The sequence below is a fragment of the Pinus tabuliformis genome, chromosome 3_2, assembly GCF_031772625.1.
Source record: "Pinus tabuliformis cultivar Carrire ecotype Pingquan chromosome 3_2, CPIR1, whole genome shotgun sequence".
In the NCBI taxonomy this organism is placed as follows: domain Eukaryota; kingdom Viridiplantae; phylum Streptophyta; class Pinopsida; order Pinales; family Pinaceae; genus Pinus; species Pinus tabuliformis.
In genome coordinates this window covers 287926693-287949401 of record NC_142302.1, presented here as the reverse complement: position 1 = coordinate 287949401, position 22709 = coordinate 287926693, and positions in this window count along the sequence as shown.

Here is a 22709-nt window from a genome sequence, read left to right as displayed (position 1 = left end):
TGAACCCCAAAAGACAAAAGAGACCATGAAAGTGTGCAAGTCAAAATTCCACTACTATCCACCTTTTATGTATAATAAATGTTTGTGTGCAACTTGTAACTCATGCCATAGTCCATGATAATCAAAATATTTAAACTTGGCTATTTCTTTCTTTGAATTTTATTGTTTATAGATAGAGAATAAAATCTGACCAAACAGTGTAATCTTGGCAGATATTTAGATAGGTAGGGTAAATAAAAGGAGCTCATCAGTTTAATCTGAGCCCTTGGATGTGATAAGGTTAGAGTTAGATACTTTATTATGTAAATAAAAGAAAACATTGATAAGGGTTTTCTAGCTTCAATGCACCCTAATAAAGTGAAGAAAAAAATGTTAGGATAAGTAGATGGGTAAGTAAAATAAAGGTTACAGAAGTATGATGATTGATTAGACAAAAGGCATATTTATCATATTTTATCATATGTTCCAAATATGAATGGATAATCAAGCATGTAAATGGATTTCAAAGTCAATTAATTAACTTCACCCATTCATTTCACCCCTATACTTAACTAATTTCCCATAATGAAACCTTTAAGTCAAAGAGGCTCAGAGAATTTCTCTGACTTTTGGAGGGACTAGACCCTCGGCTCAATGACTTATGGATATGAGATACTAGATTTCCCTCATAAAAGTTCATCCCCCCTTCAGTTCATTCATTCTCATAATAAAACTCCTTTTCCTAAGGTTAAAACACTTTTGCCTAGGAAAATAACTGTCCCCCCTATATAAAGCACTTTCATATCATAAACCCACAAAATTCTTTACCCTAAGTGTTAATGTAAATATGTCAAAAACCTGTGATTCACAAAAAAACATTATACTTAGTGTTTTTCCCTTTTCCACCCATGTGCATATTAATTGCTAACTTTGTTATATACAAAATCCTTGAAAAACCCAATTTCTCGTATATATTTAATTCTTGTGGATAAATTAGCCCCACCCCTTAGTTTAATTATAAACTATATTACTACCCATATCCCGCAAAAATAAATAACCCTGCCTTAGCCCTTAATCCTGCATTAAAGTGCCCTGATGAGATTAAACTTTGAATTAATCTCATACCTCCATAATTAAGTGCCCTCCGGGTCCCCCCACCAGCCTCCGTGCAGCTTCCCCGCTAGATCAACGTGCAACCATCCCCCTTTCCATCTGACGACGCTCATCCATATCCGGCCAACTTGACATCTACCCTTTAACTGCCCGATAAATTGGTTTCTCCCCCAACCCCCGATGCTACGTGTCATCCAATGAATGGAATCGGGCGACCCCTCCCGAATGCCACCAAGCACCCAAAAGCGGTGTGATATAAACGGTTTACCGCCCTCCCGCTACGCGACAAATCAACCATTGTTCACCTCTATGTGACAAATTAACCACTGTTCACCCCATACCCACTAAAACTAACTTTTTATGTATAAAGCCAAAATGCCCCAAATTGTTTGTTTTCACTGAAATTTCATCTGCAAGCCTCTGTACACATGCACGACACCTGCAAACATTGAAGCCGCCACCTATGTACAATTTCACTCAAAGGACGTCGTAGACAACCCAGTCAGCCTTACAACTTATATAAAGCCATTTGACCACTTACAGTCATCAGCCATCCCGCTCAGAGCCAATTCACCCCAGCTCCAGGTATTTAAACCAAAATTCACCAAATACCCTATCAATTTCGAAAGTAACTAGTTGTTGAGTGTTTTAGTTAAGTCAAAAATTAATTAAAAACTGCACACCTTGCTGAACACCATTGCCCTAAATACTACAAATTACACTCCCCCATTACTCAAATCCACAAGAACTGAGAATTTCTGCCACAATTGCTATGGTTGTGAGACCCATATCCACGCTCCATTTGGACCTCAACCACCTCCCCTTAGCTGATAGGGATTTCCAGATAAAATATAGCTCTGTCACAGAGCTCTTGCTCAAAGTACATTGCGAAAGTAGGGACAGGTTACTTAACCATGCTAATGAAATTGGCATTTGGGAGTCAAATTTTCCCAAGTACCAGTCCCCCCAAGTCGACATTTTTCCTGAGATTGTACATATGTTCTATGCTTGCTATGTCCCCAGTCATAGAACTATCATGTCTCATGACCAAAAAGTTGTTTTCACCATCACTCCTAAGTCCATCAATGAGATGCTACAGCTCTAACTGGGGCCAAACCTAACTCACCTCTCAATTGGAGACCTGTTAGACTTATATCCCAAGCTCAACTCTGCAATATTGGCCCAATTGAGCCAAACCTTCATCATAGAAGAGAAGTACACCACGAAAGACCCCCTCCATGTGTAGCAACTATATTTTCTCCTTGGGGCTGAAATATTGTATCCATGATATCTTGTTTTTTGGGTTACTCCACAAGTGAGTAGATTGATGAAATTATCCTGGCATTCATGTCCATATACACCCCAAGACAACCTCCTGCAACTATTTATGACTTTGCCACATTCATAGCTGACAGAATGCATGAGCAATTCACAAGAATGGGAAATGAAAGGGTTTTTAAGTACTCCTCAGTTTTGTACCATATGTTCTTATATTATCAGTTAGATAAGTTCCCATTGATCCTTCAAAAGCTGGACACCAAGGGTCAGCCTAGGTTAGTCATTTTTTGGACCGCATTGATCCACCAGTACCAGTCTCCACACACTTACTCTGATTTTATTGATTTATTTTTACACCCAGTCATGACAATGTTAATTGGAAGCCCTCCTCCAAGAATCAGTCCAGAAATAAAGAGAGTCCTCTAATTATCTAAATAGACCAAAGTTGGTGACTAGTATCTTTGCTAGAACCATACAGAAATCAAGATTTATGGTTGCATGTTGGCACAATACAAGCTACCAAGGTACCTCCCAATGAGGTTGTTTGCATTAGAATACTATAGGAAAATTATAAATGCAGATGAAATAAACTTTGTCAATGCCAAGAAGAAGGCCAATTTCAAAATAAAAGACCAACTAGGCCCCTTCATATGCAACTCTAGAGAGGCTGGCCAAGAGGCAGATTTAATACTACAAAGGATGAAGTTCCAAAGAAGTTTTGTCTGGAGATATGAACCTTCACAATTGATCACAAAGAAGAGACAAAAGGTAAATCTAGGACCTTTCATTCACCATCCCATACCTAAGATAGAAGCTTATTCAAATCAAACAAAATGAGTGGAAGGTACCCTAGCAGACCAAGACAGCACTGGAGTAGATATTGAGAATTCTCTTATTGATTTAGAAAAGCAACTTAATGACAACTCTTTTATGCAGCTACCAAAAAAACCAGAGACTACCATGAGCACTTCTCCAGTCATACAGACTCCTCAAAATGAGGAGAAGGCCACCTCTAGGATGGCCACCTCTGATTTACAGTAGGAATCAAGCAAGAGGCAAAGACTAAATCCAGCCTCTGAGTAGGAATACACTGAAGGCTCAACTGAGATCACCAATACAAAAGTAGAAATAAGTATGCCTGCCACTCCATATAGAGGCAAACAAGAGCCTTCCACTTCACAAACACATATATTAGAAAGCCAACTTAGTGTGGAAGTATCTTCATTTAGGATGCCTACAGACAAAGACCAAGACATCAAGGAAAGATATAAAGAGATCAAGGCTAGAAATGAAAAGCTCAAAGCCCAAACTTATACTCAATACCTAAAACTAAACCCTACCAATCAAACAAGGCTAATGTTAGCCTTTGACATTAAGGAGGGGAAGCTGCATATGACCTTTGTGAAACCTATAGCCTAATAGCCAAGGACAACATTAGATTTCAAAAGGGTAGATTTTGAAGTGCTGGCAAGGGATATTCATCCCATAGACCAAATTGAATTGCATAAATGGACTAGAGAGATGATATACTCCACCCTGACAAGTAAAGCCATAGCTGCCCACCAGCTATATAACTCTTTGAACAATATTTCGAGTCAATTCTAGTTAGAGAAGGCCTCCTCACAGGCTAAAGACACCAAGATCAAGTCCTTAGAGGATTTAGTAATTGAATTGGGACATGATCCGAGGGATATAAAAGCTGCAGAACAACTTATTAAAAAGAAGAATGATGATGTAGCTGCATTAAAAAAATAGCTAAAGATACCCGAGCTAGATCATCCACAAATAGTAGAGGTTCTAGAATCCCAACAAGGACACGAAGAGCTCATGGACTTAGTCCTGAATTTAAATGATCAACTCAAGGAGACAGAGAACGAGTTGGACACTTTAATTCAATTGAAGCAAAGTGACTTGGCCACAACTTCCAGAATTGTCATCCCCACAGTATCCACAACAGCTCCTACCCTGGCAGCATCATTGGCACCTACATTTTCACTTGCAATAACCTTGCCAACAACAACGTAATCTATATCAACAATAGGTACATAAGGAGAAAAAGCAGCATAACTTGTCAAAGCCATCGAAGAGATGTCTATCTAGGCTACAGAGATGAAAAAGCTAAAGGAAAAGGTGGAAAGTTTGGAAACAGACTGCAAACTTGCCCAACTAATGCAGAAAGAGGAAACACAAAGGGCCCAGAGAATGGGTGAGAGGATCAAAATCTTAGAAAATGATTTAACACTCGAGAAGCCACTTGTACAAATCGAAGAAATGTTGTGGGCCCATATAATTGACTCTTTCAATGATATTTGGCCATCAATCCAAGCTATTTTTTAGCAAACAGAGCTAGTAAGGATAGCTACTGAAGCTATCCAGAAAGTGAAGGAGGAATTGGGAAATAAGCCTGAGGATGCAATCAGACTCGTCCATTTCCTCAATAGAAAAAATAGATATGATCTATGGGAGCTGAACATTGAAGACAAAATAACCACCATCTTAGAAATAAGGAAGGTCCTTTCCAAAAGGAACCTTATTCTTAAATTGGAAGAAAAGTGCCACAATATGCAAGTATCCATTCATAGGTTCATGGTTAAATTTCAGATTTTGAGGGAGAAAGATTTGCCCAGTCCTATGGTCATCAATGACAAACTCATGACACAGACAAACTATATGGATAAACTTAGAAAATTAGCTAAGGAACAAGCTAGTTCTTCATCCGTTAAAGCCTTGCGAACAGGCAAAGGATTATATGACACATTTGAGAACTTCTTTTTCCTTGAGCATGAGGTAAAACATTTTTTCCTCACCAAGCCCAATTTTGCAAAGTATACTAAGGCTGTTGAGATTTACAAGAGGATGATGAATGTGAAATTACTAGACGCAGAATGGTGGGAAACTGTGACTGACTTACTGTGATGAATTAACAGCTAAAAGTTACCACACAATAAATATGAAGGTAGCAGGATGAAACAGATAAAAACAACACAATAGGGTCAAAGAGTAGCAGGGTAAAAGACTATCAGATGAAAGATCAAAGTAAATAAGACACCAGCATAAAAATGCTACAACTATCAGCCAGCTTAAAAGCGTCTAATTCAACTATAAAAGCTAGCACAACCACAATAAAGGCAACAAAAAGAAACAGTTCCTTAGCTATCTCTATCTTCTTGCCAGAAGATATTTTATTTCCTAGAATAAATCTCAAGTTGTTTTGAGATTTTTTGTAGCAATTTTTTGTATATATACATCATAATTCAAAGTATGTAGGTTGGATTCCAAGCATTTCTATAGAGTTATTGTTCTTTGGTTTGAAATTCTATTGTGTCAATGATTGGATCAGCTAGCTGGATCAAGGAATAAAGATCAGATATTTCACTGGATTCTTGTGCAAAGCGAAGTTCAAATAAGTATTTTCTTAAGTTCAGTGTTATTTTGTTTGAATTTTTCCATAATCTTATTTGTATCTCTAAAAATATGAATGCTATAACATCGAATGATATTTTAGAAATTTCTTAACTACACTCTGTCTTGACTGTTATGCATATTAAATGTTTTATTCACTAATCTAAGTTAAGTAATTCTCGATTTCTCCTTAGTCTGGGTTATCCCTTGTGGTCTATAATAAAGAATTTTTAATTTCCCTTTCTTCATGATTATCCCTTGTTCTTCATTTTAGCCCTGGTATGAGGATTCTTAAGTGCCCTCTCACCTTGGTTAGGACCATTCCACCCATTTGGCCTACAGATTTGTTCTTTACTTTGCTAGCCTGCCCTGTGAACATTCCCTTTAATGAACTGATCTTGTTTTGCTATCCATTTGTTGACTCCATATCCCAATGGCTTAAATACCTTGTCTCTATCCATCTGTTCCAAGAATTCCACCACCAAACCTTAAAATAAAAACCAAAACCACATGAACACTAAGAACTGGCCTAAAATCCCAGTAAAAAAAAGCTAAATTATATAGATAGAGCTCTCCTTGGACTTAGGTTGGCTAGAGCCGAAGCCTAAAAGATTTGTTTGTGGTTACCGTGGTTGATTCCTTATTCTGATAACTTCTAAGGAAAATTATGAGTGATAACAACACCAAGAGAATACTCATCATCCAGTAGCACAGGAGTTGGACACGAACACACAGTTAGCATGTTCATGTCAGCAATGTCATGTCGAGCTGTGTCATGAGTCGTCGCGGCCACCTCACTACTTTGTTCCATGTTGTAATCAATGTAATGTAATGTGGAAGTCCAAGAGACCCACAGATGAAGTTGAAGAGTCAAGTAAGTTGAAGAGTCATGTAATTTGAATAGTCATGATGGAATTTGAAGAGTCAAAAGGGTCTTGGATCCTCCCACAAAGCCTTGAGAGTCTGTAATCTTTGAGGAGTGTGAACTGGCTTCAATGAGCCACTACTAGGGCTAGTGATGTATGGTGTATAATGTGTCTTGGAAATTTCACTTCATTCAGCATCCTATCACAAGCCAGCATGTTTTCATGCATGCATTTTATTCATTTGTAAGACTATTCTTTAAACACTTGTAAGGCATGTTTTCTTAACTTTTACCAGGATAGTTGAACTACTTTGGTTATTCTAGTGCATATATTGTTGAATATGTGTTGTAATGGTTTCCATTTCTAACTCGTCTATGTGGACTACTCCATTGGACACTAGAAATATTCATTCTTTTATATTTGTTATAAAAAATGTCGCATCCATGTGGACTACTCCGCTCAGTGTTGTACGTGGTATTTATTTACCTTAGTGTTTGTGACTTTCGCATCCATGTGGACTACTCCATCAGAAGCTGTGTAGATCCTCTTACATTGTCTGTGTCTCTACCTGAGTGGGGACTATTCCCTCTCGATCAGACACTCACTTTCACCCTCCCCCTCTATAGTGAAGGAACTTAGACACAAGTTACACTAAGAACTCACCAGGCACACGTACCTTGCTTTTCGAAGAACAAGTATATCACTCTCATGTGCTGACAAGCAAGAGCTAAGGCATATATATAAGATAATGGAAATTGGGCCATTGTACCAGATGGGACTCCTACACCAAACGGTGTGAGGTCTAGTTGGGACTTCATACTGGGGAGATCCAGTAAATGTTGGTGGGTCTAGCACCATCAACAGAATCCATCAAAGATTGCCTCATACCATATCTTTGAAATTTGGAGACATCGAAAGAAATATATGAGAATCTAGTATAATTTTTCTTTGTAAGTACTACTGGAGAAGTGATATCGTTAAGATAAGAACTCTAGAAGACTAAGATATCAAAGGAATATCGAGTAGCCTAATACTTTATCAGAGTATTAGAGATAATATACAAACTAGAAGTGTTGGGAGATATAATTTCATATAAATAAATGACCACCATAGTGCTCAATGAACTACCAGAGGAATGGGGAAACTTTACATCAGGCATCTATGGAAAGAAGGAAGCTACCCCATTCAATGAAATTTGGTCATTATGTAAGATTGAAGAAACTAGGTTGAAGGAAAAAAATGACGTGGGATCAAATGAGGAAGTTCAAGCTTTGCTTCCATGACTAAGATAAAAGGAATGTTTGGGAATTTTTATCCTCATAAAAATAAGAATAATATGGCAAAGATCCACTGTTATGGTTTTCAAGAATATGGGGACTACAAGAGATATTTTCCAATGTTTAAGAAGGTCAATAAGAGGAAATAAATAAATCAGGTTCATATCACTGAATAAGTGGAAGAACCTCATGAGAATAAATCCAAAGGGATAGATCTTCACTATTAGCATTTCTCCAATACATAGCAAGGAGAAATGGAAGGTGAAAATACCTTGATCGTGGTAGTCAAGATGAGAAGCATTATGACGCGATGCATCTTATTATAATATTGCATCATATTGGAAGCATACAATTAAAGTAAAAGTGCTCAATATTGTTGGCATTATGATGCATGTGTTGTACTTGATGGCAACCCACTTGTATCAGAACAACTCACTTGCATATGGTAACCAGACAAATCTACGTAACTAGATGAATCTGTAGGAGAGATATCAGATTGATAGAATGCATGGAAGTTGTGTTTACATAAGTGAAAAAATATGATAGTAGATCTTTAGAATGTCACTAATTGGTATCTTTTGTGGTTCGGAGGTTTTATGATTTAGTATCTTTAAAGGTATATGCAGGTTGGGCGGAAGTAAGTAGCGTATACACACAGTTTGCCTTCATTGAAGGAGCATATACATTTTGAAACAAGACTTTTGAGGTTACATCTGGTTCTAGTTGTTGATGCAGTTTTCTGGGTTCAGATTTGTGTACTCGTTATAGTGATATGTTTGTTCCAGTTGATTGGTTGAATTTGATTAAGTTTGAATGAATGGTTGATTCAGTTGTGTTAGAGGTTTAGTGATTATTTGATTCAGTATGTCATAGGTTCAGTGATTTTTTGATTCAGTATGTTAGAGGATTTAGTGATTTATTGATTTAGTTATGGTTGATTCAGAGATTAATGATTGGGTATCCATTATGTCAGAGATTGATGATTGAATTTTTGCAGATGTATTTGATCAATGTATTGTTGTGGTGATTGATTTTGAGCTTCAATGTTACTGATGAGTCCAGTGTGAAAATTTTATGAAACATGGCATTCATATTGAAGTATTGCATACTAGGAGTATCAAGTCTAAAAATTTATGAAACATGGTCCCTCGAGGATGCTGAGGGTTGGAGCCTTCAGTGAGGAAGTCGAAGCTTCCTGCTAGTAGTGGTTGGTGATTTGATCAGGGGGTTAGAGCTCCCTTCAAGTAGCAACTAGAGAATGAGTGAAGGTTATAGCCTTCTGTAGGCTAGCGCCTACATAGTAGTAAACACATCGACTAGTGCAAGAGCTAGGGGTTTGAAGCTCCCATCTAGTAGAAGCTGGAGAACAAGAGAAGGTTGTAGCCTTTTGCAGGTGGGTGCCTGCATACTGGTATGAGTCTGCAACAATACAAGATTGTAAGTAGATTATTCTTTATATTAAAAGAAGACAGAGACAACAACAATAGCTGGCTTTTCTCCCACATTGGGTTTCCACCTTGAATCTTGGTGTTCATGTGTGATGGTTTATTCCGTTATTACTGCACATGGTTACTTTTTAATGGTTAATAAAGTACTGATGCATTGATTAAAGATCAACTTATGATTAATTAACTAAATCATAAGTTCACGAGATATACGTTGGTTGCTTGAAGAACAGTTGCGTGCACACGCGAGTTCCCTTCACTGAAGTAGCATATATAAATCTGATTGTGGAAATAAAAAAGTTATTGATTTGTAAATACTGAATCACCCCCCCTCTCAGTGTTATTTCCAACAAATACATCCTTATAGAATCTTGAAATATAGCTAAAGTAGAAGTCTAGATGGTTGTAGCAATCATCATAGAAGGAAGTAGCTCTCGTAACCTCATTGAAAGCATAAGTAGTACTTATGGTTAGAATAAAGTTATCTAGTGTAAAGCTAATCATATATCATTAGGAAGAAGCATTTGCAGGATGAGGATAATCAAGATCCTCCATTGGATTTTTCATCTGAAGGTTTACCTCTAGGAAGAAGCAAGTGCCTTGCTGAGAATTCCACCTTGTATGGGATTCAATGTTTGAAAAAATGACAGTATGATGACAAAGGAATGTAGGATGTCAAGATAGTTGAACTTTTCTCAATCAAGAAAAGGAAGCCTATATGAACAAACTAAGGAAATATATATGTATGCATGATTTGTGTCATCATATGGTTGGATGGGTAGATTTTCTATCTCATGAGCATGGTCAAAGGAGAAAGATATCCTCCTTTGGAAATATGCATAAGGGCATGGTTCACATATTGACTAGATGAAATCAACATAATGTTTACTCTTATGGAATATGAGGTGGTTAAAAGAGATGAAGGAACTATGGATGAAAGTTCATGCATAGAAATATGTGAAGAAAGAAAGAAGAGGTCATTAATGATGAAACTATGAGCACAAAGAAAAAGGAAATCAACATCTGATGACTAGGAGAATTGACCACAACATATCCATGGAAAAGGTATGAAGGCTCCAATGAAGTCTAGAAGGAAAGCAAACCCTTGACATTGAATATATTGGAGACGTGTCAATATGAATGTAGGATGTTGATGTTGCTACAAGAAGATTTCATGATGAAGGGCCATCAAAAAAGGTAAATTTCATTTGATGTTTATTTTCTATTTTTGAACAAAATCTAGATGGGTTGATACAAGGCCACTAAAAGAGAGTTGGAGATGTCACCTACAAATAGTACTCATGTGGTTGGATGAAATATCATAAAAGAAACATGACTTGGAAGAGGTAGTTGTATGAAAAAAATTCATATATGGATTAGAAGACCACATTCTGATGAAGAAAAGGATGGCATGACTGACATAGTTCATCAAGTAAATTTATGGATAGATGAAGCCCTATGAATAAGTCCTAAAATATGAAGGCTCCATAATGATAAAGATGAAATTCATGAAATTCAAAGGAGAAGTTATTCAAGGAGTTAAAGGTACCAAGATCTCCAACAAAGAACAAGTGAGCTGCTAAAAGCAAGTCTCTAGTTAAGAGGGAGCTTGGGTACATTCCTTTCATATGAATGGGTTGATCACCTCTGGTTAAAATGGAGTGACTGATATGGTTCTCTACGTCATGTGTCATGCACTAGAGAAGGATTAATAGTCGTAAGTCTTAGTAAAGTCCATGAGGAGAGATAGACACATAATTCTTGTATTCACTTTGGAAGAAATAATGGAGAATTAGATAAACATATGGCATTAGATACTCTTTGAGGATGAGTTAGGGAATCTAGGATAAGAATAGTTGTAGAGTGATGATATTCTTTGCAAACTAGAAATCCAAGATAAGAATAGTCTTTGGAGGACATACCCTGTGAAAAACTGAGTGGTGTATGTTCCTTGAGAGACGATGATGATGGTGTCTATCAGTCATTGGTCTCTTCACCATTGTGTTATGACCTTGGTAAGGGATAGAGTTGTTATTCAAGGCCTTTATATGTTACAATGTTGGTTGATATGATGCTAAACAGATAGGTTACCAATCCAACTCTTCTTATGAGAATTCTTGATATTTAGAATGTCCAAGTACCTTGTATGGAATATGAATACCACCCTAGTTAAGAGGGAGTTTTGAAATATGTAACTAGGATTGGTATTCATAATGAAATGTTTAATCATGATTTTATGTATTTAATCAAAAGGGAAAAATAAATTTATTATTGTTATTCTTGAGCCATGGGTTTGATGCTCAAGGGAAATTAATTTTTAGGCCAAGCTCCCATTGAGTACTTCTAGGTTTTTCATAAAGTCAGTTGAGTCATTGTCATGTATTGAAGACCCATTTAGGCATGTTACATATTGTAAAGAAAATTTATTTCAGTAAAAGTAGAGCCAAAAGACCCCACAAGATGTCATCATGGCACAAAGATCAAGTTGACCTACATGAAGGGACAAGTCAACCTAAAGAAAGAAATTCGTACCACTCAAAATAATTTATGTAAGAAGGAACTCGCCCTCATTTGGACACATTCTCAATAAATCTTGATATCCTAAATATAGGACTTGGAAAAAGATAAAGAAGAATTAGAATACCAAGATAGAAATTTTGGGTTTCTCTCTCTCTCTCTCTCTGTTAAGCTTTCTACAGTTACTGGGTAAGATGAAATTCAAAAGTGGCATCAAAGATATGAAGCTACATTGAAGCTACAAAATTTATTTCAAGGTTGAAGCTCTAAAGTTGTAAGTTCGAAGTTTTGAATCTACATCAAGGTTGAAGCTATTAATCTACGAGGTTGAAGTTGCAAAAATTTTTGCTAGGGGTTCAAGATTCTAGAGAAGTTGTTGGAAGGTAAAAGTTTGCTTTTGGAAGTTTTGCAAGTCAAGAACAAAGGCTGACCTGGTCTTGGAGGAGCCTTTGTCAATGGTTTAGGTCTTGGAATTCTTTAGTTGAATATATATCAGAGGAGAATAGTTCTTGTGGGTTTTCCTCTCAGTTGGATAGGTTATGCTCTAGATGATCACCTATGTATTGTGTCCAGTTTTTTCATTGTTCTTTTCTTTTTCATAGTTTTTTTATGATAATAACACTAATAATAGTCAAGTGAAAGATGAAGTGAGTCAAATAAAAGTAAAAATTTATAACGACCAATTATCAAAATAAGAGAAATCACCTGATATAGCTACCCTGGATTTGTCAACATGGCTTCAAAGCTAAAGGTGACAAAACAAGGAAAACCAACTCAAACGAAGAAACTCAAGGGTCAAAGCACTATAATATCAACAAGAGCATCAATCATCAAAAATAATAAAAGGACTAAAGTAATTTTCGGTTTGTTTTGGGTCATTCTTCTTCACACGTGCAAGAAGATTAGGGCTCATTTGTTGTAGCAGAAGTAAAATTATCATAGTCACCTAAGGAGGTCAAGTACAAGTGGAATACAAGCCATATTTCAAGTTGAGTTGCAAAAGAGGAAGCCTCTATCGAAGAGAAGGGGAGATAAGGGTAAAATCTTTCTCTTTCTCTCACACATGCAAAAACTAGGGTGTTTTTAGTGACGAAAAATTGCAAGTAAAATTGTAAGGGTCAAAAAAGAGGTTGAACAAGAATCCACGACTACTAGAAGGAAAATTTGACTAAAATTCACTTTGATAAAGGGAAGCTCATTAAGTAGAAGGTGTTTTCATCATTATCAAGGACCCAAGGTGATCTCCCTCTCTTTGAAGGATCAATTTTGAAGAAATTCAACTTCATCAAGAAAACATCTTCTATTATCAACATCATCAATAAAATCAGGAACGCAACAAATTGAAGATATTGTCATAAAGAAATATCTTCACAAGTAAGTATATTTATGTCTATATTTGAATCTATCAAACTGACTTCATTTTGCAAGGAAAGCAACAAATTGGTTGGGTCATCAAACTTTCTTGCATGGAAGAAGAGGACAAATTGGATCCTCATAGAAAATGAAGTCATTGAGCAGGTTAGGTGTTTAATCGCTAAACCTCCAAAGGAAGAAGATCAATCTCCAACGATGTACATGAAAGGGGAAGTAAGGGCTCAAAGGATCCTTATAAAATCTATAACACCCTCCTCCCAAAATTACCCAAGATAACTAGTCCATAGGGGTAAATATGTGATGAAGAGTTAATATGATATGATTCAACTCCCCAAGTACAGTTAAGGAAGCGTGTTATGTGAAATCTATGACTACTGTGAAAAGTATCTTCCCTAATCTTGGTGGACTGACCTAGAAGAACAAAAAGACAAAGGGAGTAATGTTTTAATTAGAGTAAATAGATAACGCGATGAAGCTTACCAAGAATCTGTCTTATGATTCACACCTTCCTTGGCTTGAATTCTCCGATTCTAGCTCTAATTGCTATTATTAGAACTTGTCCATTGAGATGAGATAAGTCAATGATCCATGGAATCTATGCAACATCATCTAATCAATTTATTCAATAGATCAACATGGTATTGAAATATATGAAACCATAACATCATATATAGGAAAATAAATAACTCTTTGAATTAATATAAATGGATTAAATAACAACAAAAAATAGGTGTTGATCCTATAAAAGAGCTCCTTCAATTTGACTTGTCCTTTCCTCATCGCAAAGTGCACCTCTAATCACCCTAATGCATGGAAATATATCTCTTAGAACAACAACATAAGGGTAGAATCACTCTCCAAAAGTCAACCCCTCGCCTATGGATGGAAGTAAATATATTGGTAAAGGAGGTAGTTCATGCATTCTTGTCCTTTTACTAATTAGGGCTTGAGATCATCTCTTGACAGGAGTATGAGATGAAAGGATAAGGGATGAAAACTCTGAGGTAGGATAGGATAGAATTCGAGACATTTATATGAGGTAAATGGTTACAACAGATCCTATAAGGTTCTAGAAGAAGAGACCTTAGGATTCTCTCTTTTTTTCTTGAATTTCTAGAATAAATGCACCTGCAACGCAACAACCTTCTCACAATTAGTGTAGGTGCTGAGTAGGGGAACCTAGTAGTCAACATTGTCTAGTAGGAGGCTAGGGAGATTTGGTCATTAAAATGATTGAAACAAGGTGTTTTTAGGTAGAAACATAGGGATTAGAATGAGTCATTCTAAGGGCTTTGTACAAAGACGATGAAAAGGAGGTCAAAGGATGGTTATTGATCTAGTTGAAGGCCTATTGACTAGATGTGACAAAATGACCTATAATAGATTGTGCCCTAAAGTGAAAAGTCAGAGATAACAACTCATGACTGAAGTGATTTACCTTGTGAAAAGTCGAGATCAAGAACAATGGGTAATATCATCATCTCTTACAATACATTCACATCATGACATCTTTGCCAAGGGAGGCATACCCACACTTAGCACATAAGATAACATTACATGTACAATGATCAAAATACACGTCCACAAATGAATGATGGTGGACCTATGACTGGATGACTATTTGTATGATCATAGCCATCATACATTGTAATCTTGTATTACTCCTGAAATTGCATCTCAGATGGATGAAACTAGATCTGGGCTATTTTATCTCATTCATGGGACCAACCAATCTATGAGTCTAACCATGTGAATCAATGATTTGGAGTTGAACATGGTAGAAACCATTTGATTACCGACCATTGATGTAAGGCGCTAACAAATGCGAGAGAAACCACTGATGATGTTAATGGCTCTATGGTACTCTAGTAGAATCTGTATGGTGTGAATAAATGAGTTGATAATGAACAACACACATAATCTTTTGGTTGAATGCCAATGATGTAAACTTTTCACTGATAGTGAGGAAACTTTCCATCGATGTATGCAAGTACCAAGGTACAAAGGGTGTTTCTAAGTCAACTTCCTAGATAATGCACTGATGTCGACAGGAAGAAACTTGTTGCGTGAGGGCCTTGATGTATCCCCCATCAAGGACATGAAACAAGTATGATTATTTGAGACAGAATAATCAAAAGGATATGGATATGGAATTGGATCAGCAAAGGCAGACATGGAATGAAGGTTGAAGAGTATTGTAGAAAATATTGACTGAATGACTTCTCTTGAGCACAATGGTGGCACTGAATGGAGTTCACAACATTCACCCAAAACCAAAAATTGAGGCTTTGAAATGGTATAATAAACCAAGAGACAAGTATATTTCCTAACCCACAAACCACAAAGATGAAGTGGGAGAGTGTCGTGTTCAAGAGTGACTCGGTACCATTAACAAATGGAGTACCCTGTTCTCCCAATTTCCCCAACCATACTGGTCAGTACCTCCTTATGTTTAAAAAGGTTGAGGAGGATAACATATGGTTGATCTGTAAGTTCACCCTTTGGATGAATCCCTCCGAGAATATTTACCAAAACTATAGAAGGGGTGGTTTGTTCCAGTCATGAATGAGAAGTCCATCATTGTTTGATGTTTTAACGAGTCCATCAATGGTATAATTTGACATATGTTTCATATTTAGAGAGTTTGAAAAAAAGGAGGAAAAGAAAACTCTAGATTTTCCTTTTCTTAGATAGTCCCTTAGGTTTGAAAAGGCATAAAATAATTCCCAAGAGAACCTCTTAGCCAAGTTTTACTAAGGTATTCCTTTTTCATACTTAGTCTATCTCAGGGAAGAAAAGGGTTAGACTTATACTGAGTAGACATCTTTTCATTAACTTTAATGATTTTGAAAAGGAAAGTACTCGATAGTCTTTTCATATTTTGGGAGTCTAAAAGAGCTGAAAGAGAACTCCAAAGAGTTACTTTTTCGCAAGTTTACATATCCTAAAAAAGTGATAAAAGTTTGCTCAATTAAAATAATATATTTAAAACATGTCAAAATCTATCAAACAACAGTTGACCTACTCAAAGAATCACAAATAGGATTAAAAATACTTGCTTCATGGTAAAATGGGTTGTAACTATGTAAAAACATTAAATGTGAATAAAAATAATGGAGGAAACAACCATACATATCGAAAATGACTATTCAAATTTACCATTTCATGTTTACCTTCAACAGTTAGAGTCCTAAGTAGTTTTTTCCTTCGAGCTTCTACAACTGATTGTGCTCAATCTGATTGATCATTTCAAGTTTTGTCACTTCCAGTTAGGAGCTAACACCTTTATCTTTCAATTCATGGTCCCATTTTATGATTTCATGCAAGTTTTAGGTATTTTTCAGGGCCCTGGAGTTCAAAAAACTTACCCTAGGACCAACACAGGCTCAAGTAGTCAAAATGTACATTGCACCTAAGTGAGGGTACATTGAAGGAAGGGGTGCAATGCACTATCTCTCCTCTTACGGGTGCATTGGGAAAAAAGTCCAAATTTACTTGCCAGTTTCCCTTGAAATTTTTTTAGTTTTTTTACATGGAAATTATCTTATTCAGTCTCCTTTCAATGATTTAGGTCTTCATTAACATAGAATGGATTTTATCTAGAGAGAAAGAGAACATGAAGAATAGGATTTAAATGCAGCTACTGATCCTACTAGCATCTAAACACTAAAAGGGTGTGGATTGTTGAATTTTTTTTTGCTTCCTAGTATGGGGCAAAGAATGGAACTACTAGCATATCTTGTTTATACATGGGATGTGAAAGCAGAAGAAGTGATATTTGGGGAATATCTGCTCAATATTATATTAGAGGACATATATTTTTTGACCAATTTATCTAGGGGATGTTCCCCCATCTCTCTCTTAGGTGGGAGAAGGGTTGGAGAAACAATGAAAGATTATATCACTACTTATTGGAGACCTTGATCCAAGCCAACTAGAGATGGAAAATTCAACATAAAAGATATAACACATTTTCCCTTTAGAACGATCTTGTTCATCATTTCTATATCGGAGGGTAGCTCAACAGTTCATGTAGCTAGAAAACCATACATGTAGTATGGTGTTGAGTGTTTTGAGCCAATAGTATTCCACTTGAGTGAGGGAGTATTGGTCAATATGAAAGAACAATTGTCTAAAGCAAGAGAGAGAAAGTTGAAAAACTTTGGATATAGTTCCATCTTGGTCTCTCTTTCCCTAGAATCAATTCCATTACTACAATCTCAAAAAATTAAACTCGAGCCCATTGATATGAGGGTACCACGAATGAGGTGGTGGATAGATCATATGTACCAACATGTATCTTTGACAATGGTCAGTTTCTCACCAGCGTTCTTTGGATGGCTACACATATAATTCATTATGTTCAATGATTATCAATATGTAGGGATGGATTTTTTTGATGACCCTAAGCTCGTGCTTCCTCAGGGTGAGTGATGGGATGTTATAGGTAAGATGTTTCAACCATTTGAATTTTTGAAAAGTTTTAGATTTTTTTTTTGTGTTTTTGATGTTTCCAAGACTTAAACTATTGAATTTCCATACAGATATTGAGTTTTTTCGACTGATAGGTTCTTCATATCTCCACCATCAAGGAGAAAAACCACACGTAGAACTAGAACCAACACAGGTTGCTGTAGTAGGAAAGGATGCACTACAAGATCTAAATGTAGTTGACATCCTAGTAGAGGTGGAGGACCAGATGGAGGGGTTGAAAGACGGGATAGAAGAAACCACGATCGACCAAATTCCGATGCAAATTTAGAAACACATGATCAAAGTGACTAACCATATTGGTTGGCTACTAAATAATATATCTCATGTAGTGGCTTATTATGATGAAAACTTTCATTAGTCTACTTAGATATTTACATGTAGTTTTGTATATGGGCCATGTGGCCATATTCATTGCAAATTTTTATCTAAAACATGGTTAGAAAGAACATATGTCACTATGTTTAGATTTCTAGAAATGTGTTCATATTGTATGAAATCAAAATGTCTTTCTAGAAGGAAAACCCTTAAAAACATACACAAGATAGTAGGACTTCTAACTGAATAAACATTAGAAAGTTCTACTACCACGATTTTTGAGTCAGGTATGATGACTAAATGGCATATATCATGTGAAATAGTATCAAACAGTAGCTATACCACTATGCTATACTCAATGATGTTATTGGTGGAGCAACCAATACAAATCCCTTGTAGACTCACTAACTCTCCATTTGGAGTAAATATAGCCCATGTTGCGGTGGATATGTTTTGAGTACTACAACTAGTACCATCAGCATATCCAAAATATGGTTCAAGGGATGAAGAAATCTGAAAACCAAATTTAAATGGAATCAATAGAAACCTTAGGAAAATCTAAAGAGATAGATCAAAAACACACTCAACACATCTCTAGACCATATGTGCACAGTGTTACTACACATGAGATCAAGCATATTATTTCTTTAGGAATAACCCATTCCTAGGCTGCACTGGTGGGATTCCATCAAAACTAAATAACTCATAGGCCCCTTTTGTAAGGATATGCTTAACAATATATTGACCCGACCACATAGGTTGTAACTTTCCTGACCCTAACTTATCAGCTTCTTGGTCATATAAAAGAATAAGGTCTCCTTTTGAGAAGACATGAGGCTTGACACTTTTGTCATATTACACCTTGGTACGTATTTTTTGAGATTCATTAGCTATAGTGGCATCACACCATGTCTCATCTAATTGCATCAGATTTAAAATATGTTCCTCTTCTACAAAAGCGGCAGGAAGAAGTTCAACAACTAGTTTCAGTGATGGAATATCACATTTGATTAGAAGGATTTCTTCCAGACGATAAACCAAATGAAATTGTGTAAATCTGGTAGTAGTCCTTACTAAGGTTCGGTATGCCAACAAGGAAACATAAAGGAGCAAATTCCAATCTGATTTATTTACCCATACCATATGTTGAAGCATAGTTTAGAGAACTTTATTGATAGCCTCAACCTGTCAATTAGCCTAAGGATAGTAGGGAGTGTAATTTTCATGGGAAATTCCCAACTTAATAGTTAGTTCAATCATCATATTATTCCGAAAATTATTTCTGTGATTCATAACTATGGATTCTAGAACACCAAACCATGTGATAATATGATTAAAAGATAAATATGCAGTCGTTTCACTAGTGTTGTTAAATGTAGGCATCACCTCAACCCATTTTGTAAACTAATCTACTGCAATAAGGATATAACCATGCCCCCTGGTGAATTGAGGGTTACATTTCATGAAGTCAATACCCCATTTTGAAAATGGTCCAATGGAAATAACGGGATGCAATGGAGCAGGCAGAGCATGGGTCTTACAATCATAAATTTTGCATGCATGAAACTTCAAGACAACGAGAATACAATCTCAAAAAATGGTAGGTGAAAAGTGACCAGTGCGCAAGATCTTCTGCGCTTTAGCATAGCCAGAGAAATTACTGCCACATTCCTTAGAGTGGCATTAATTAAGGAATTTCTCAGCCTCCTCATGCGTGAGGCAACATAATAAAATTGTATCAATACCACATCAATAAAGAGTCTCACCAATGATGATGTAATTCTTGGCTTCGTATCGAATACATTGTTTCTTGGAGCAAGAGGTATTAGACTGGGAATTCTCAGTCTAGAGATAAAATATAATGTCTCCATACCATGAATCAGATGAAAAAATAAAAAACAACAACTCGTTAGGGATAGAATCATCAGATTTTGATTCAGGATCAGGTGAAGGAAGGTTGAACATAACCTTAGCGAAAACCAATGATTTATTGGACTTGATTTGATGAATTCTAGGTGAAACTCTTGCAAGATGACGATCCATTTAGATTATTTCCCCCCAGCAGTTTACATCACAAAATGTATGTCATATGGTTGCAATCTGAAACAACTGTAGTTTTCTGAAGCAAGATGTAATGGTGGAACCTTTGGACTACTTCAAATGCCTCCAAAACAAACTTCTCTACATGGGTATACCTAATCTCAATATCATTGATATTTCGACTCAGATAATATATGGGGTGTTTTGTCCCTACATAATATTCTAGGAACTAGAACATTGCTATAGTGGAAATGGCAACAAAGTGATACAAGAAATAGTCATAATGGTAATCAAGGGGGTACGCTAGAGGTGCCCTAACCAGTACATATTTCAAGCTATCAAATTCTATCTATGTTGCATTATCCCAATCGAAGGGAACCCCTTTCTTAAGCAAGTGAGTGAATTCTTTGGTCAACTTAGCGTATTTAGGTAAGAATAATCACAAGAACTTAGCTTTCCCTTGAAGTCTTTGAAGTTGAACGACTAAAGAAGATGTAGGAAAGTCAATGATTTTCTATACTTTCAAAAGATTGATACTAATTCCATGTTTTGAAATTAAGAAATGAATAAGTCGATCAGAAGTAACATAGAACAAAAATTTTTGTGGATTTAGTTGAATATTATAGTGTCTAAACTGTAAGAAAATGTCCTTAAGATGCATCGGGTGATCAAACTGCTACTTAGAATGAGCAGGGAGATTGTCCGGATAAGGCTGCAAGGTGTGTTTAATATCATGAAAAGTGTAATCCATTTCCCATTGAAAGGTGGCCCCAACATTCTTCAGACCAAATGGGAGTTTCCAGTAGGAAAATGTACCCCAAGGAAAAATAAATGCACTCTTAGGTTGATCTACTGGGAGGATTTTGATATGTTTATATCCAGAGAGACCATCCATGTAAGAATAAATTTAAAAACCAACTTAGGCATCCAAAATCTATTTGATGAACGAGGTTGGGTAACTGTCCTTTGGACAAGCGTGATTCACATCCTGATAGTCAATGCATACATAGATTGCCCCCTATTTCTTCATGAAAAAGACAATATTTGACACCCAATCGGTGAGAGGAATGGGGTAGATGAAACCAACACGAAGGAGTTTTTCAAAGTCACTCTTTATCATGACAAACTTCTTTGAATGGACGGGACAGAGGTGCTACCAGACTGGTTTAGCATCAAGATACATTTTAATCTCATGCACCAATATATTTAGGTCAATACTAGGAATTTCCTCATAGGTGAATGCAAAGACATCATGAAACTCCTGAAATAGGGCTTTATAGGTCTCAATCTCAGATGGAGAGAAAGATACACCAATGTGTAGATTTTCAACAGTACTTGGTTTAACAGAGATATAAGGAGGTATCATCTCTTTGATATTTGAGAAATTATTTTCAGAATCGACTTCATGGATAGAAATGAAACTTCTAAAAGACTAGACGACATTGGGTAGATACACATCACTATGATTATCCTCAATGGAATCTAGTAAGGAGGAATGATGGTTATGATTGTCTAATGACGCATTTTCTGGCATCATGATCTCCATGATGCTATCATAAGTAGAGAATACGCTAGATAATGGATCAGAAGATGTAACTTAATCTAATGATCGATTGAACTAATCGATCAAGGATAAGGTATGAGCCTCGCAAGATGAATAGATAAATTCATAATCAAGTTGAATAAGTCTATGCAGCATTCGGTCACCAAAACTATGGATTATAGCTTAATTTGGTATAATTCGTGGATTGTTCTGGATAGTAGAAGATTATATCATGTTGATATAAGTAACCAAAGATGAGTTGTCAGGAGTAGGAGGAGGAGGAAGAAAAAGGAATCCCATGATGAAGGAATCATTCAACAGTCGAACCTCGACACCTTGATAAGAATGCATAGTTTCCCTTACAAGTGGGATATTTTGAGTAACATGAGAATCAACGGAAAAAAAGGTGAGTTGGTCAATGCCCACAATCCCATGCTTATGAAGAAAGGTGATCATATGAAAATAAGTAGAAATGACTCTGACCACGGCATAAACCCACATATGACCCAATAAAAGATTATAATCAAGAGGTGTGTCCATAACTTCCACTTCTATGGATAGAGTTTTACCCCCTAATTCTACCAACAAGGAATTTAGAATACAACAAAGCTTATATGTTCTCGTATCAAAATATTTCAGTGTTGTAGGTGATTGACTCAGTTGAGGGGAACAAATCAGTTTCTAGTAAGACATAGACATGTTGTAGGTCAAGGCTCCCTCATCCAAAATAGAATGATGAATGTTCTTACCACAGATGAAGACCTGAATGATAAAGGAAAACTTAGTTGGAAGGAAAGAGGTATATTTTTCATGACTGAAAAAAACTAGGTTGGAATCCGAGGGATTGACACATCAAATAGCCAAGAGCAAAGCCTTTTTATAGGCAACGCAATTTTTCAACACGTCAAGGGTCGACATAACTGATAGAGACTGAGCCAAGTCCTCAACTACATTATAATTTTGAGCAACCATGACACCAGGGTTAAAAGGAGATTTATGAATAACACCCTTCGAAGGCTTAATATTTAACTCTGTAGAAATCATGGGTGAAGGAGGATCAGATGGA